Source organism: Arachis ipaensis, chromosome B7 (assembly GCF_059453495.1).
Source record: "Arachis ipaensis isolate K30076 ecotype BB chromosome B7, ASM5945349v1, whole genome shotgun sequence".
NCBI lineage: Eukaryota > Viridiplantae > Streptophyta > Magnoliopsida > Fabales > Fabaceae > Arachis > Arachis ipaensis.
Genome location: NC_142442.1, coordinates 87,328,599 through 87,342,872, shown reverse-complemented (window position 1 = coordinate 87,342,872; position 14,274 = coordinate 87,328,599). Strand labels below are relative to the sequence as shown.

At 30.6% G+C, this 14,274-nt stretch overlaps 1 pseudogene; it reads right to left on the bottom strand.

The window, feature by feature from the left end:
* Positions 1 to 13,100: 13,100 nt before the first annotated feature.
* On the bottom strand, positions 13,101 to 14,072 carry LOC148553256 (uncharacterized; annotated as a pseudogene).
* Between the last annotated feature and the right edge of the window lie 202 nt (positions 14,073 to 14,274).

Genomic DNA, 14,274 nt, shown 5'->3' with positions numbered 1-14,274 from the left:
CTACCCTGAGCTCAAGTTAGTTACCAGAAAACCACCGAATCATAACGGGTTCCCCAAGATTGGGCTTAGCCCATATAGGAGCCCAATATGAAAATCTCATATCTAGCCCACAACACCAATTCCTTCTTTGGGCTAAAAAGCTTACCAATTCATTTCACTGTTGTTCAAAAAATATTTAAGCGTGGGAATATACACGACCAAAAAAAAGCGTGGGAATATAGAATTCTATCTTCTAGATAGAGGCTTTTTTTAGTGTATATGAAGTATTTTTGTTAAATTAGTGTTTTAATTAGGGGAAATTGAAAAAATTATCATAATTTAGGGATTTTATTTGACCTGCATGTTCAAATTTTAAACGAAAATAAATATCTTATAACAATATTGAAGTTATTTTCTTCTATTATTTAAGATTGAGTATAACATAAAAATATTCGGAACCTCCAATTTATACATTTACTTAGCCTAATTACATCTGGGATAGCTATTACCTGATCACATCGATGTTACCAAACTTTTCAATTATTAATAGCACGGTTCCGAGTAGAACTAGTTTCTACTCATCGTGAAAGAGAAACAAGTAAGGAAGCAATATACAAAACAACAATGTTTTTTAAACCTCATTTTTTCCATCTTGCGGCTGCATTAGGTTTTTTCCTTGGTCCACGGCTAGATTCGGTGTATGTTTCAATTCAATTACTCCTCTTACTTTTTGGCTTAGCTTGGGCTTGAGCTTTTTATTATTTTATATTAATGTGAACATGCAAATTGAAATCGGGACAATAATTTCCTAAACCAAAAGGACATTCTTTCTTGCTAATAATGATCTCTGCTAAATCCAGAATCCATTTCTTTTTTCTTTTTACTGTTTCATGCAAATTTGTATTTTTCTATCTGACACGGATTTTTTTCTATCTGACACGGATTTTTTTTTTTGTTTTATTCTTCTTCATCGTTATTTCCAAATTACACAGCTTTCAGCTTTGTAAGTTATAACAATTGTTTTCTTAATTTCCTATACCCTAATAAAATACTAAACTATATGATTGATACGACGATCCAAACTTTTACTATAATAAATATCATATATGAAAGGGTATGGTCTAGCCGGCCGACCCTCCTCAATTAATACTAAATTATACTAGCCACCATACATCAGAACAAAAAGTTATTTCAATTATTGCAAAGTCAAGCTGATGAATTTGATATATAGAGCTTCTTACTTCACTGACTTCATCATTCGAGTGATGGCATCACTGACGTACAAAGCTGAAATGCTTCGGGAGGAAGGAACCATGAAATTGTTTGTTGAAAGCACTCTTAAAAAAATAATAATATATATTTATTATCTGTAATGAATGTAATCTAGATTCTAAAATATAGTCAACATACACTATATACATAATCTCTATTTCAAATTTTTTCACGTGAGACCAGTTAATACTCAAAATGACTCTTGAAATTTGATTTCTGACTTAATTTAGCCCTCGAATTATCAATTGATTCAATTTGTACTCTGAAATTTTGAGACGTGGCATAAGTTGGCCCTTTTGTCTATTTCCTGGCACATATAGTTGACACCTGGCAGCATCAACGGTTGTTTGACGTTGCCAGTAATTCCGTTGCCGGCGTCTCATCGTCGCTTTTGGCCCCTGTTTCCGGCCTCCTATCATGTCATCTGGATCTGCCCGCCCCTTGTTTGTGTGCCGTCGTCTTCTACCTCTTCTTGTGCTTTCTTATTCTGTTTGCCTTCACCATCTTCTGGTTTGGCTTCTGATTCATCGTCACTGTCACGGTTGTGGATCAGCATCTACTTTTGCTCTGACTCTGTGTATTCTGGTTCTTCTTCGCCGTCGCGGTCGCGGTGTTTGGGTTGGTCATCTACCTCCACTCCTCCTCTGAATCTTTCGCTGCTCGTGCTAGGATGCTTTGAGTGGCCCTGATTTGCGTAGTGCTAGGTAAATAAGTGCAAAAAGTTTTCAACTTGGTCTACAGCAACACCATGTGCGCATAGCGTCGACAATTACCAAAAGGAGTTGCCGATTACCAAAATTTTCCTTTAAAAAAAAAGAAGCAAATTTGAATCCCAAAATAATTAAAGATAGGGTTCTTCTCATCTTCCCTCCTCTCTCTTCGTGGGTTCTTCTTCACATGCCCAAAATCCTATTCTTTTCTAAGGAAATGTATGCATCAAATTTTCCCCAACCCCATTTTAAAGAACTGTAAGGTAATGCTATTTCAACCAAAAAATTTTGCACTTGATTCTAATCATGCTCTTTTATGTTGAAAAGTTTATGTCTTTTAAGTTTCTAGCTATTAAGCGGAGCAGTGAGTTTAGCTGCCTTCAACAATACTGCAGTGAGCTATATGAATGGCTATGATGAACTTTCTGAGAGGAAAGGTGAAAAAGCGGGTTCAGAGGGATTCGACTTCTTGCATCTCATGGAAGAACATAGCCTTCGGGCAAATTCTCAGACCTTTCTATGGTTGTTAAAAGGATGTATTAAATGTGGATCATTTTCTGATGGTTTGAAGCTTCACGGAAAGATTCTAAAGATGGATTTTTATTCAGAGCAAGAGTTGTGTGATTGGCTGATCAATTTGTATATCAAATTTGGTGATTTGAAAGGTGTAGTCAAGCTTTTTGAAGATATGCGTGTTAGACCTCTGTCTTGTTGGAATATTATTCATAGATTTATTGTGGAGAAATTTAATTGTCATGTTCTAAGTTTGTTTCTACAAATGATGAAGGAAGAGGTGAAGCCTGACGAGAAGACTTATGCAGGTTTTTTTTTTTAATTATCAGGGGCTAAATTGATGTATACAAGAATTTTGCCACGTCAGATAACCGTTGAGGCTACCAAGTGTCAATTACATGTGCCACTGCAGCTTTTCGGTGAGGAAATAGATGGAAGGGCCAACGTGAGCCACGTCTTAAAATTTCAGGGTACAATTTGAGTCAGTTGGTAATTCGAGGGCTAAATTAAGTCTGGGTCAAATTTCAGGGATCATTTTGAGTATTAACTCCACGTGAGGCATAAGACTGTTGAAAACTTTAAATGGTTGTACATAATGTTAGAAAGGGGAGAGGGAGTAATAGGAAAAATGTTTGTGAGTATTCAAATTGTATAGAATGATACAATATAAAATAGAATTTATAGGTGCTAAGAGAATGAAAATAATAAAGACGTAATATCCTATAATAAATATTCAGATATGTTAAATAATGCTAATTGATCTAATTGATCCTAATTATACTCTAACATCCCTCCTCAAACTCAAGTGACAACTTGAGTTTGAAACTTATTTGAAACAACTAAATAAAAAATGCATAAACTGATAGAATTGGTGCAAACGAAACTGCCTGAAGAAAGCGCAGACAGAACTGTCGGAAGGAAGCGCAGACAGAACTGTCGGAAGGAAGCGCAAACGAAACTGTCACAAGGAAGCGCAGATAGAACTGCCACAAGAAAACACAAATGGAACTGTCACAAGGAAACGCAGATGAAACTGCCGGAAAGAAGCTCACACGAAACTGCTGGAAGATAACGCAGACGGAACTGCCGAAAGAGAACGTAGACGGAACTGCCGAAAAATTGTTGAAAAGATGGCGAACTGTCGAAAAACTGTTGAAAAGTGACAAAGTGAAAAAAGATGACAAATTATCGGAAGGAGACGAAAAATATATGGTTTCTTCATGAGAATAAGTAGTGGATGAGCTAATCAGTGAGATCAGAAAAGCATCAGGAAAAAAATGATACGGAAAAAAAGTATGAAAAGTATGGTGATTTCACGAGAAGAAAATCAACTTATCCTCCTTAAAGAGGATACCGTGGCTCTGACACCATGTTAGAAAGGGGAGAGAGAGTAATAGGAAAAAGGTTTGTAAGTATTCAAATTGTATAGAATGATACAATATAAAAGGAAATTTATAGGTGTTAAGAGAATCGAAATAATAAAGACATAATATTCTATAATAAATATTCAGATATGTTAAATAATGCTAATTGGTCTAATTGATCCTAATTATACTCTAACACATAATAACTAGTTATTTATTATATATTAATAGATTAACACTATATAAATTTAGATCTTCTCAATTTTAAATTTTTATTTAAAAGATTTAAGTGTACTTTTTTTATTTTTAAATATTTTTTATATGTTTTTTCTCATTTATAAAACAAATAATAAAAAATTACATTTTACCTTCTAAAAAAAATCTAAATAAAAAATTTAAATTCAAGCTATATATAGTCACTGATTCAGATTATAGAAGTCTTGAAACAACACACAAATTATGATTCTGCGACCTTAATTTTCCTTTTCTATATTAATGCTTCGTTTACCTAAAATTTTTTAATAAATAATCTGCTGCCTTAAATGTTTCTTGCAAATTTTATTAAAGGTGGAGATTTGCAAATTTTATAAAATTAATAATTAATAATTAAAAATTATTAAATAATTTAATATATTTAAATAAATTATTATTTAATAGTTTTTAGTTATTAATTTCAAACAAATATAAATATATACATGAGTTTTTATTTTTGAAAAAAGATCTTCTAAAATGATAATACTAATAAAATGGTAAAGTGATGCTTTAATTATTTTTAAATTTATAATATTTATTATTTGTGAGTTTCACTATCTTAATTCAAAGGTAATTAATAGTATATTTTTTTTTCTAAATTGACAATATAACTTTAGAAAAATTAAATCTTTTATTTTTATATATTAAAATATTTTTTTAATGGTAAAAAAAAGGGGAAAAACTCGTAAAGTACATCACATTGTAAAGAGAAAGAGGCAGATTTTAACTAAACAACATTCTAATGGTAAATTTAATCATTAAATTCTTTCTGTCACATACTCGTATTATATATCACATATCTACATTATTAGATACTTACTAATTAAAAGTGGATGTGAATGCCAATATCATGAAAGATTTCATGTGATCGATTCGTACGACCCATTTTTTCTGGCTTTTTCTATAAGGTAAATTAACTATTTGGTGTTTTATTTTCTACAATATTATTAATAAAAAATTGAATAACGTTAAAGAAGTTTTAAGATCTAAATTGATTGGTTTATTCATAAATATCAACAGAATTTAAGAGAAACTCTGATACCATAACAAAAAAATTAAAAAAAAAAAACGTAACAAAATCTTTTTTATTTTTATATACTTTTTATGTACTCTTTTAATTTTTTATTAATTATCCTTAACAAAACTATCAGACATCAGTTTTAACTATTGAAACATCGAATTGTTCTTTTGTCGTAGGAACTAATTATTATATTTATTGCTATAACTTACTAAACTCTGTTTTTTTGAAAGCAGATTCCACCCAATTTTTGCATGGCTGCCTGACAACATATAAGAAAGTGTAACAAGAGAAAAAGAAAGATGCAACAAATGGAATTAACATTTTCACTTGCAAAAAATTGATCTATGTGCGATAAACTAGTTTAACATTAATTTTATATTTTTATTCGTGAATAAATTTATTAAGACTAAGTTTTTATGAATAAAAATGATTCCATATAAGCCTAATGCATAATGATATAATCCAATTTGACAATTTCGTAGCCCATAGGGTTCAAGCCCCGAAAGAACAATCAATCATTCTAAAAATTCTAACACTGTCGTTCTCGAAATTCAGAGCAATGTAACTAAAAAAGGTAATAACAACATATTTTAATCACAAATAAGGAATAATAATTGTACAAGCAAAATAAACTGTAAAATTTTATATACATAATCAACAGCTACAAATCTACAACCATAGATGTATATACATACATACATTAATTAATTAAAACAGAAAAAAGTAATAATATACCAACAGCACTATTCTATACCAAAAAGAAAGAAAAAAAAAAGAACAGAGCATCTTGAAAATCATCATTGTCATCATGGTTGTCGTCAATTTCCGGTGTTACTTGTCAGAAGGGTAGCCACTCAGAACCGGCGGAGTTGTGGATGTGGAGTTAAGAGGACGATCAGCAGCAGCAGAAAAATGGTAGTAGTAGTAGCTATCTTCTCCGCCGTCTTCCCACTCCTTGTGACGGCTGGAGCAGGACAGCGCAGTCACTATGCTCTTGAATGTTCTAATCTTGACTCGACCCTTCTCGGCGGCAACATCTGTGTGTCTCTGACCGTGGTGGTTATTCGTTTGTCATCTGCATCATCAGTCATTGAAGCCAAAAATAGAAGAATTGTAGAATAAGAATGAAGAGCGAAAAGAGAAACAAGCCTTTTGTTTTGGTTGTGAATTGTGAATTGTAATAAGAGTGAAGCGTGAATTCGAGTGAGAGATGTGTTATAAAGAGATCAGAGAGAGAGAGTTACTGTAGCAGCCTTGCTATTCAAGTTTCTCCATTTTTACATGTTTCATTGTAGGGTCTTTAATTTTTTTTAATAGATTCTAAAAATATATAAAAAATTACAACTTAAGGTTTTGGAAATTGAATAAGTATTTAAAACCTTATAATGCTAGACTTATATTTTTAATCAATCATCTTATACATTCACAAAAATTAAAATTGCGTATTGAAATATGTATTTGATTTTTTATAAAAAAAAATATTATAAATAACTTTTATTATTCAGTTATTCCAGGTTTAATCTTTTTGTTATGGTAGATTTAATTATTCTGAAATTTGATTATTTAATTAAAAATATACAAAATAATATAATTATTTATACAAATTATATACTAATTAATTTTATTATTTTTTATGTATAAATAACAAAAAAATTAAAATATATTTTATTTATTATTTTATTAGCAGATCATGTTTTAATGAGTATTGTACTCTATTTTTTGAATTTGAATTCTTTAAATTTTGAACTTTTATTTTAGAGAGTAAAGTTTGATTTTTTCATCCTTGAATAGTTTTTCTATCATATTTTCTCTTGATCCTACCTATGAAATAAATAGTAACAAATCACACTTTATCTTCTAAACTAAAATTCAAATTTTAGAGGATTTAAATTTCTATTTTTTACATGAGCATTCGTCTATGAGAATAGACTAATAAAAAAATAAAAATATAAACATTACAATTTTCGAAAAACTTAATCTTCCTTTAAAAATTTAATAGTTTATTTCAAAAATTTTCATAAACTTATTTTATATTTTATCTAAATTTTATAAGTTTCTTATATATTTTTTTCAAAAATATACTTACCTTATTACTTTTGTTTTTCCTATATATTCACAATTATATTTGATTTTCATAAACTATAAAAGAGTTCTATCTAATATGAAATATATAAAAATTTTGTTTCAATTAATGAAATCTATAAAAACTATATAAAAAGATACAAAACAAAAAAATGTTATCTTGGGATAATATTTAAATATGATAATGCAAGACAATAAGAAAGTAATTTGATTTAATTTAATATTTAATATTATTGATTTATTCTAACCGTAACTACATAATATAAAATAATAATAAATAATATTTAAAAACATAAAATTAAATAATTTTACTTACTTTTTATTAGTTTTAAAAAATTTTGTTGGAATATTTAAAGAAAACACAGAATACAACTTAAAAACGGAAAAATTTTAAAATTATTTAGAATACAAATATAAATTTTAAATTATTTTTAATAAATACCCAACAAAAATATTTAAAAATTAATTTTTTAAATTCTTAAAAAATATATTTAATATCTAAAAAAACAATCTCATCAAACAATACCTTTAATATTACTAACTTTACACCACTCTCCAAAATACTTAAAGTTCAAAATACAAGAGGATCAAAATATGAAAATATCGACAGTGACACATTTTATAAGAAAGGTTTCATAGTACTTCTTGTAACGAACACTCCTATGCAAAACAAGTGGCACATGACGTGACGCTTTTTTATTGGTGTATAATTTCATCTTTATAAGACATTACAATAACGTTCATTTTACTAAAGAAAAAAACTGATGAACACAACAAATCTAGAAGCCATGAAAATTAATTTTGAACTTGAAAATTTATATGCAAATAATTGTTAAATAATAATTTAGTTAAATTTATTAAATTATTTAATAATTTTGATTTATTAATTTTATATAAAAATATTTATTACATATAAATATTCATTAATTTTAAATTTTATATTTTATACTAATAAATATTCTTTTAATTTCAAGAACGAAATCATAAATTAATTGTTAATAATTGTGTTTTTTATTATTATTAAATATAAAAAATATAAAAAATTAAAAAATTAATATATAAAAGAAATACTTATAAGAATTTTTTTATTACTTATATTTTTAATAATTATTTAATGTGGAATAAAGAGAGTAATTTATTTGTTGGTATTCAATTGGATTAGATAAATATATGTTTGATAAATAATTATAAGAAATTAATTTTTAATTAGTTAATATTAATTATTATTTTTTGTTGTAAACTTTTTAATCTTTATTTTTTAAAATATTTAAAATTTAAAATAAAAATAATTTAAAAAAGATTAACCGAGAAAATGTTAGTTCTCTCATCGAAAATGTATATTACGTCCTTATTTCGAACTTATACAATAATTATCTCATGATCACAAAATAGAGTATACGTAACTTTGTTAATAGTTTTGTTTGTACTTATGGCTAGGACCTCTACGTTGTGCTCACCTTAATTTAATTATCTTCAATTTAGTTGAATATAGGAGATAATAATTAATAAATATTAAACAAAGTAAAGTTGGCCTATAAAAAATAATAATTAATAAATATTAAATAAAATAGTTATTTTTTTATCAACTATTTTTGATGTTATCATATCTGTTGTGAAATAAATAAATAAATAAGATAAATAAGGAAGAGGTAATAAAATAAAGTATAAATAGAAAAATACTATTATTAGTATTTACCAATACTATTATACTACTATAAAGATAATATATTAATATTATATTAGTAGTAAGAGAAAAGTAAATAAGTGCTTTATAGTAAGAAAGAGAGAGAGGGAATATTTTAGTTTTTATTATTACTGTACGTAACATTCATAGGATTACTTCTCTATATATAGGCATATGAAGTTCTTCATTCAGCATTGAAAATAAAAACCAACCGCCCACATTAATGGGCATTCAATTTAACCTTATCACAACACTCCCCCTTAAATGTCCATTTAGGAATATGCCTCATTAAAACCTTACTAAAGAAAAACCCAGTGGGAAAAAACCTTAGCGAAGGAAAAAGAGTACAATATCCTTCGTGACGGGGACTGCCTCATTAAAAACCTTGTCAAGAAAAATTCAATGGAAAAAAAAATCTGACCAAGAAAAAAAGAGTACAGTCTCCCCCTCTTGTCAACATCATTTAATGTCTTGAAATTGGCGCATCACAATCTCATGTACCAATCTTTTAAAGGAGGATTTTGGAAGTGACTTTGTGAATAAATCTGCCAGATTGTCACTTGAACGGATTTGTTGGACATCAATTGTCCCTTGATTTTGAAGATCATGAGTGAAGAAGAATTTGAGAGAAATATGCTTTGTTCTATCACCTTTGATGTATCCGCCTTTAAGTTGAGCAATGCATGCTGTATTATCTTCAAACAGGACAGTTGGAGCTATCTTATGATCAATCAGTCCACATGATGACAGGATATATTGAATCAGACTCCTCAGCCAAAAACACTCGCGACTAACTTCATGAATCGCCAGTATTTCAGCATGATCAGAGGAGGTTGCTGCTACCATATGTTTCGTGGACCTCCATGATATAGCTGTACCACCATATGTGAACAGGTATCCTGTTTGAGATCTCCCTTTATGTGGATCAGACAAGTATCCGACATCTGCATAGCCAACTTGGTTTGACTTGGATCCATAGGGATAAAACAATCACATATCAACCGTTCCATGAAGATATCGAAAGATTTGTTTGACTCCACTCCAATGTCTTCTGGTTGGAGAGGAACTATATCTTGCTAGTAAATTCACCGCGAATGATATGTCAGGTCGCGTATTATTAGCAAGATACATTAGCGCTCCAATTGCACTAAGATATGGTACTTCAGGACCAAGGATATCTTCATTCTCTTCTTTAGGACGAAATTGATCCTTTTTCATATCCAAAGATCTTACGATCATTGGAGTACTTAATGGATGTGACTTATCCATATAAAATCTCTTCAAGATCTTCTCTGTGTATGTTGTTTGATGAATAAAGATCCCATTTTGTATATGCTCGATCTGCAGGTCGAGACAAAATTTAGTCCTTCCAAGATCTTTCATCTCAAAATCTTCTTTTAGAGCTTTTATAATTGTTGGAATCTCTTCAGGAGTTCCAATGATATTTAAATCATCAACGTACACAGCAATTATAATGAATCCAGATGCAGTTTTTTTTATGAAAACACATGGGCAGATATCATCATTCTTAAATCCGTTTTTGGCCAGATACTCAGTAAGACGATTGTACCACATTCGTCCAGATTGCTTTAGACCATATAAAGATCTTTGCAATTTGACTGAGTATAACCCTTGCGAATATTCATTGGATGGTTTAGATATCTTTAGTCCTTCAGGGACTTTCATATAGATATCCCGATCTAATGAGCCGTATAAATAGGCTGTTACCACATCCATTAAATGCATATGCAGTTTATGAGATGCAGATAAACTGACCAAATAACGCAATGTTATCGCATCCACTACAGGGGAATACGTTTCTTCATAATCTATACCTGGCCTCTGAGAAAAACCTTGTGCTACAAGTCAAGCTTTATAGCGTACAACTTCATTTTTCTCATTTTGTTTTCTCACAAATACCCATCGGTATCCAACAGGTTTTACATCTTCTGGTGTAAGGACTACAGGTCCAAAGACTTCACGTTTTGCAAGTGAGTCTAATTTAGCCTTCATGGCTTCTTTCCATTTTGGCCAATCATTCCTTTGTCGACATTCTTCGACTGATCTTGGCTCAAGATCCTTACTTTCATACATGATATTTAATGCCACGTTATATGCAAATATTTCATTGACAATTGTCTTATTTTGGTCCCATTTCTTTCCTGTAAAGACATAATTTATCGAGATCTCGTCATTTTCACAATTTTCAGGTACCTGAACGTCTTCTGACGTTAAAATTATATCAGAATTTTGGACAACTGCAGGTGTCTCTACTATGTATTTTTCAACAGGAATAATATTTACCTCTTTTCTCTTTCGAGGATTTTTGTCTTTGGAACCGACAGGCCTGCCACGCTTCTGGCGTGAATTTGCTTCGGTGGCAATTTGTCCAACTGGGACATCAATCCGAATTGGGGCATTTTCCGCCGGTATATATGACTTGGTTATCCTCTTTGTATCGGAAAATGCATCAGGCAATTCATTTGCTATTCTTTGCAAATGTATAATCTTTTGAACTTCTAGTTCACATTGTCCTGATCTAGGATCTAAATGCATCAACGATGATGCATTCCAGTTAAGTTCCTTTTCAGGAAGCTTATTCTCTCCCCCTAATGTTGGAAATTTTGATTCATCAAAATGACAATCCGCAAATCGGGCTTTAAATACATCTCCCATTTGTATCTCAAGATACCTTACTATAGAGGGAGAATCATATCCAACATATATCCCCAATTTTCTTTGGGGTCCCATTTTGGTGCGATTAGGTGGTGCAATGGGAACATATATCGCACACCCAAATATTCTTAAATGGGAAACATTTGGCTGCTGGCCAAAAGCTAGTTGCATAGGAGAGAACTGATAGTAACTCGTTGGCCTCAAACGAATAAGTGCTGCGGCATGTAAAATAGCATACCCCCAAACCGAGGTTGAGAGATTTGTTCTCATAAGCAAGGGTCTAGCAATTAATTGGAGGCGTTTAATAAGTGATTCTGCTAACCCATTTTGTGTGTGAACATAAGCTACTGGATGTTCAACACTTATTCCATTAGCCATACAATAAGCATCAAAAGCTTGGAAAGTAAATTCACCAGCATTATCAAGACGAATTGCTTTAATTGGATTTTCTGGAAATTGTGCTTTTAATCGAATAATTTGAGCCAGTAATCTCGCAAACGCCAGGTTGCGAGAAGATAATAAGCACACATGTGACCATCTCGAAGATGCGTCTATTAAGACCATAAAATATCTATAAGATCCACATGGTGGATGAATAGGTCCACATATATCACCTTGAATCCTTTCCAGGAATTCAGGGGACTCGAATCCAATCTTTACTGGTGATGGCCTTAAAATTAACTTTCCGTGAGAATATGCAGCAAAACAAAATTCACTAGTTTTAAGAATCTTCTGGTTCTTTAGTGAATGTCCATGGGAGTTTTCAATAATTCTCCTCATCATGGTTGTTCCCGGATGACCCAATCGGTCGTGCCAAATTATGAATTCATTTGGGCTAGTAAACTTCTAGTTTACAGTGGCATGTGATTCAATTGTACTAATCTTGGTATAATACAACCCAGATGAAAGTGAGGGCAACTTTTCTAATATAACCTTTTTATTTAAATCATGAGTTGTGATACATAAGTACTCATGATTTCCCTCATTCATAGTCTCAATATGATATCCATTTCGGCGAATATCTTTAAAGCTCAACAAGTTTCTTCGAGACTTGGTAGACAACAGTGTATTATTTATTATGAATTTTGTTCCTCCGGAAAACAAAATTATAGCTCTTTCGGAGCCTTCAATCACATTGCCTGAGCCAATTATAGTATTAACACATTCTTCTTTTGGCACAAGATGGCTAAAATATATATCACTTTTGAGAATAGTATGCGAACTCGCACTATCCGCAAGGCATACATCTTCATTACATATCCTTGCCATTCTCTTCAAAGACAAATAATAATAAAATGAGTAGTATCCACAGTTAAATTGAATACTTGATCGGAATTATTTTTCTAAGAAATACTGCACATAAAAATAATGTCATATACTAAAATTTTATTTTAAAACTTGACACATTTAATGATTTCAAAATTCATAAACATTAATATTTTATTATTTATATACATCATATTTAAAACTTAAATACATAGAAACTAAAACTTAACAATAAGTTCTTTACATTATTTATTTACATGAATGCTTAACAATCTCACGCATTAAACTATTCCATCATTGATCAAATGACCAATATTTCCTTCAGGATCCTCAAAGAAATCAGATACATCATAATGAGTGGTGAAATTTTCAGCATCATTTGAAACGAAATTCGACTCTTTTCCCTTGTCGTCCTTTTTCAAAGATGCCTGGTAAAGATCAACTAGGTGCCTTGGGGTACGGCAGGTACGTGACCAATGGCCCTTTCCATCACAACGAAAACACTTATCCTCTGTTGATTTATTCTGCCCGATATTTCTTTCTTTATCCCACTTCTGGTGAGATCCTCTCTTTTGAATATAATTCCTTTTCTTTCCATAATTTTTCTTGTTATTAAAAGCTTGCCATTTACCTCTTATGGGGTAATTTGCCGCATTTACTTTAGGAAATGGGGCGGCGCCAGCTAGGCGCGCTTCATGGTTTTTTAAAAGCAACTCATTGTTTCGTTCAGCAACAAGAAGGCAAGAAATTAACTCAGAATATTTTTTAAACCCTTTCTCTCGATACTGCTGCTGCAGGAGCACATTCGAGGCATGGAAGGTTGAGAAAGTTTTCTCCAATATATCATGGTCAGTTATCTTTTTCCCACATAATTTCATCCGTGAGGTGATTCGAAACATTGCAGAATTATATTCATTTATAGATTTAAAATCTTGTAGACGCAAGTGCGTCCATTCATATCGAGCTTGATGAAGTATCACCGTTTTTTTATGATTTTACCTTTCTTCAAGGTCTTTCCAAAGATCTGCAGGATCTTTTAATGTGAGATATTCATTTTTCAATCCTTCATCAAGATGACGACGAAGAAAAATCATGGCTTTGGCTTTATCTTTCTGGGATGCATTATTTTCAGCCTTAATGGTATCTCCAAGATCCATTGAATCAAGATGGATTTCAGCATCTAATATCCATGATAAATAATTGTTTCCAGATATATCAAGAGCATTGAATTCAAGATGAGAGAGTTTCGACATAATGAAAATTTGTTACCTGAGTCTTCCTAAAAATTTGATCAGAGTCTCGTGCTGATAACGTGTTGTGAAATAAATAAATAAATAAGATAAATAAGGAAGAGGTAATAAAATAAAGTATAAATAGAGAAATACTATTATCAGTATTTACCAATACTATTATACTACTATAAAGATAATATATTAATATTATATTAGTAGTAAG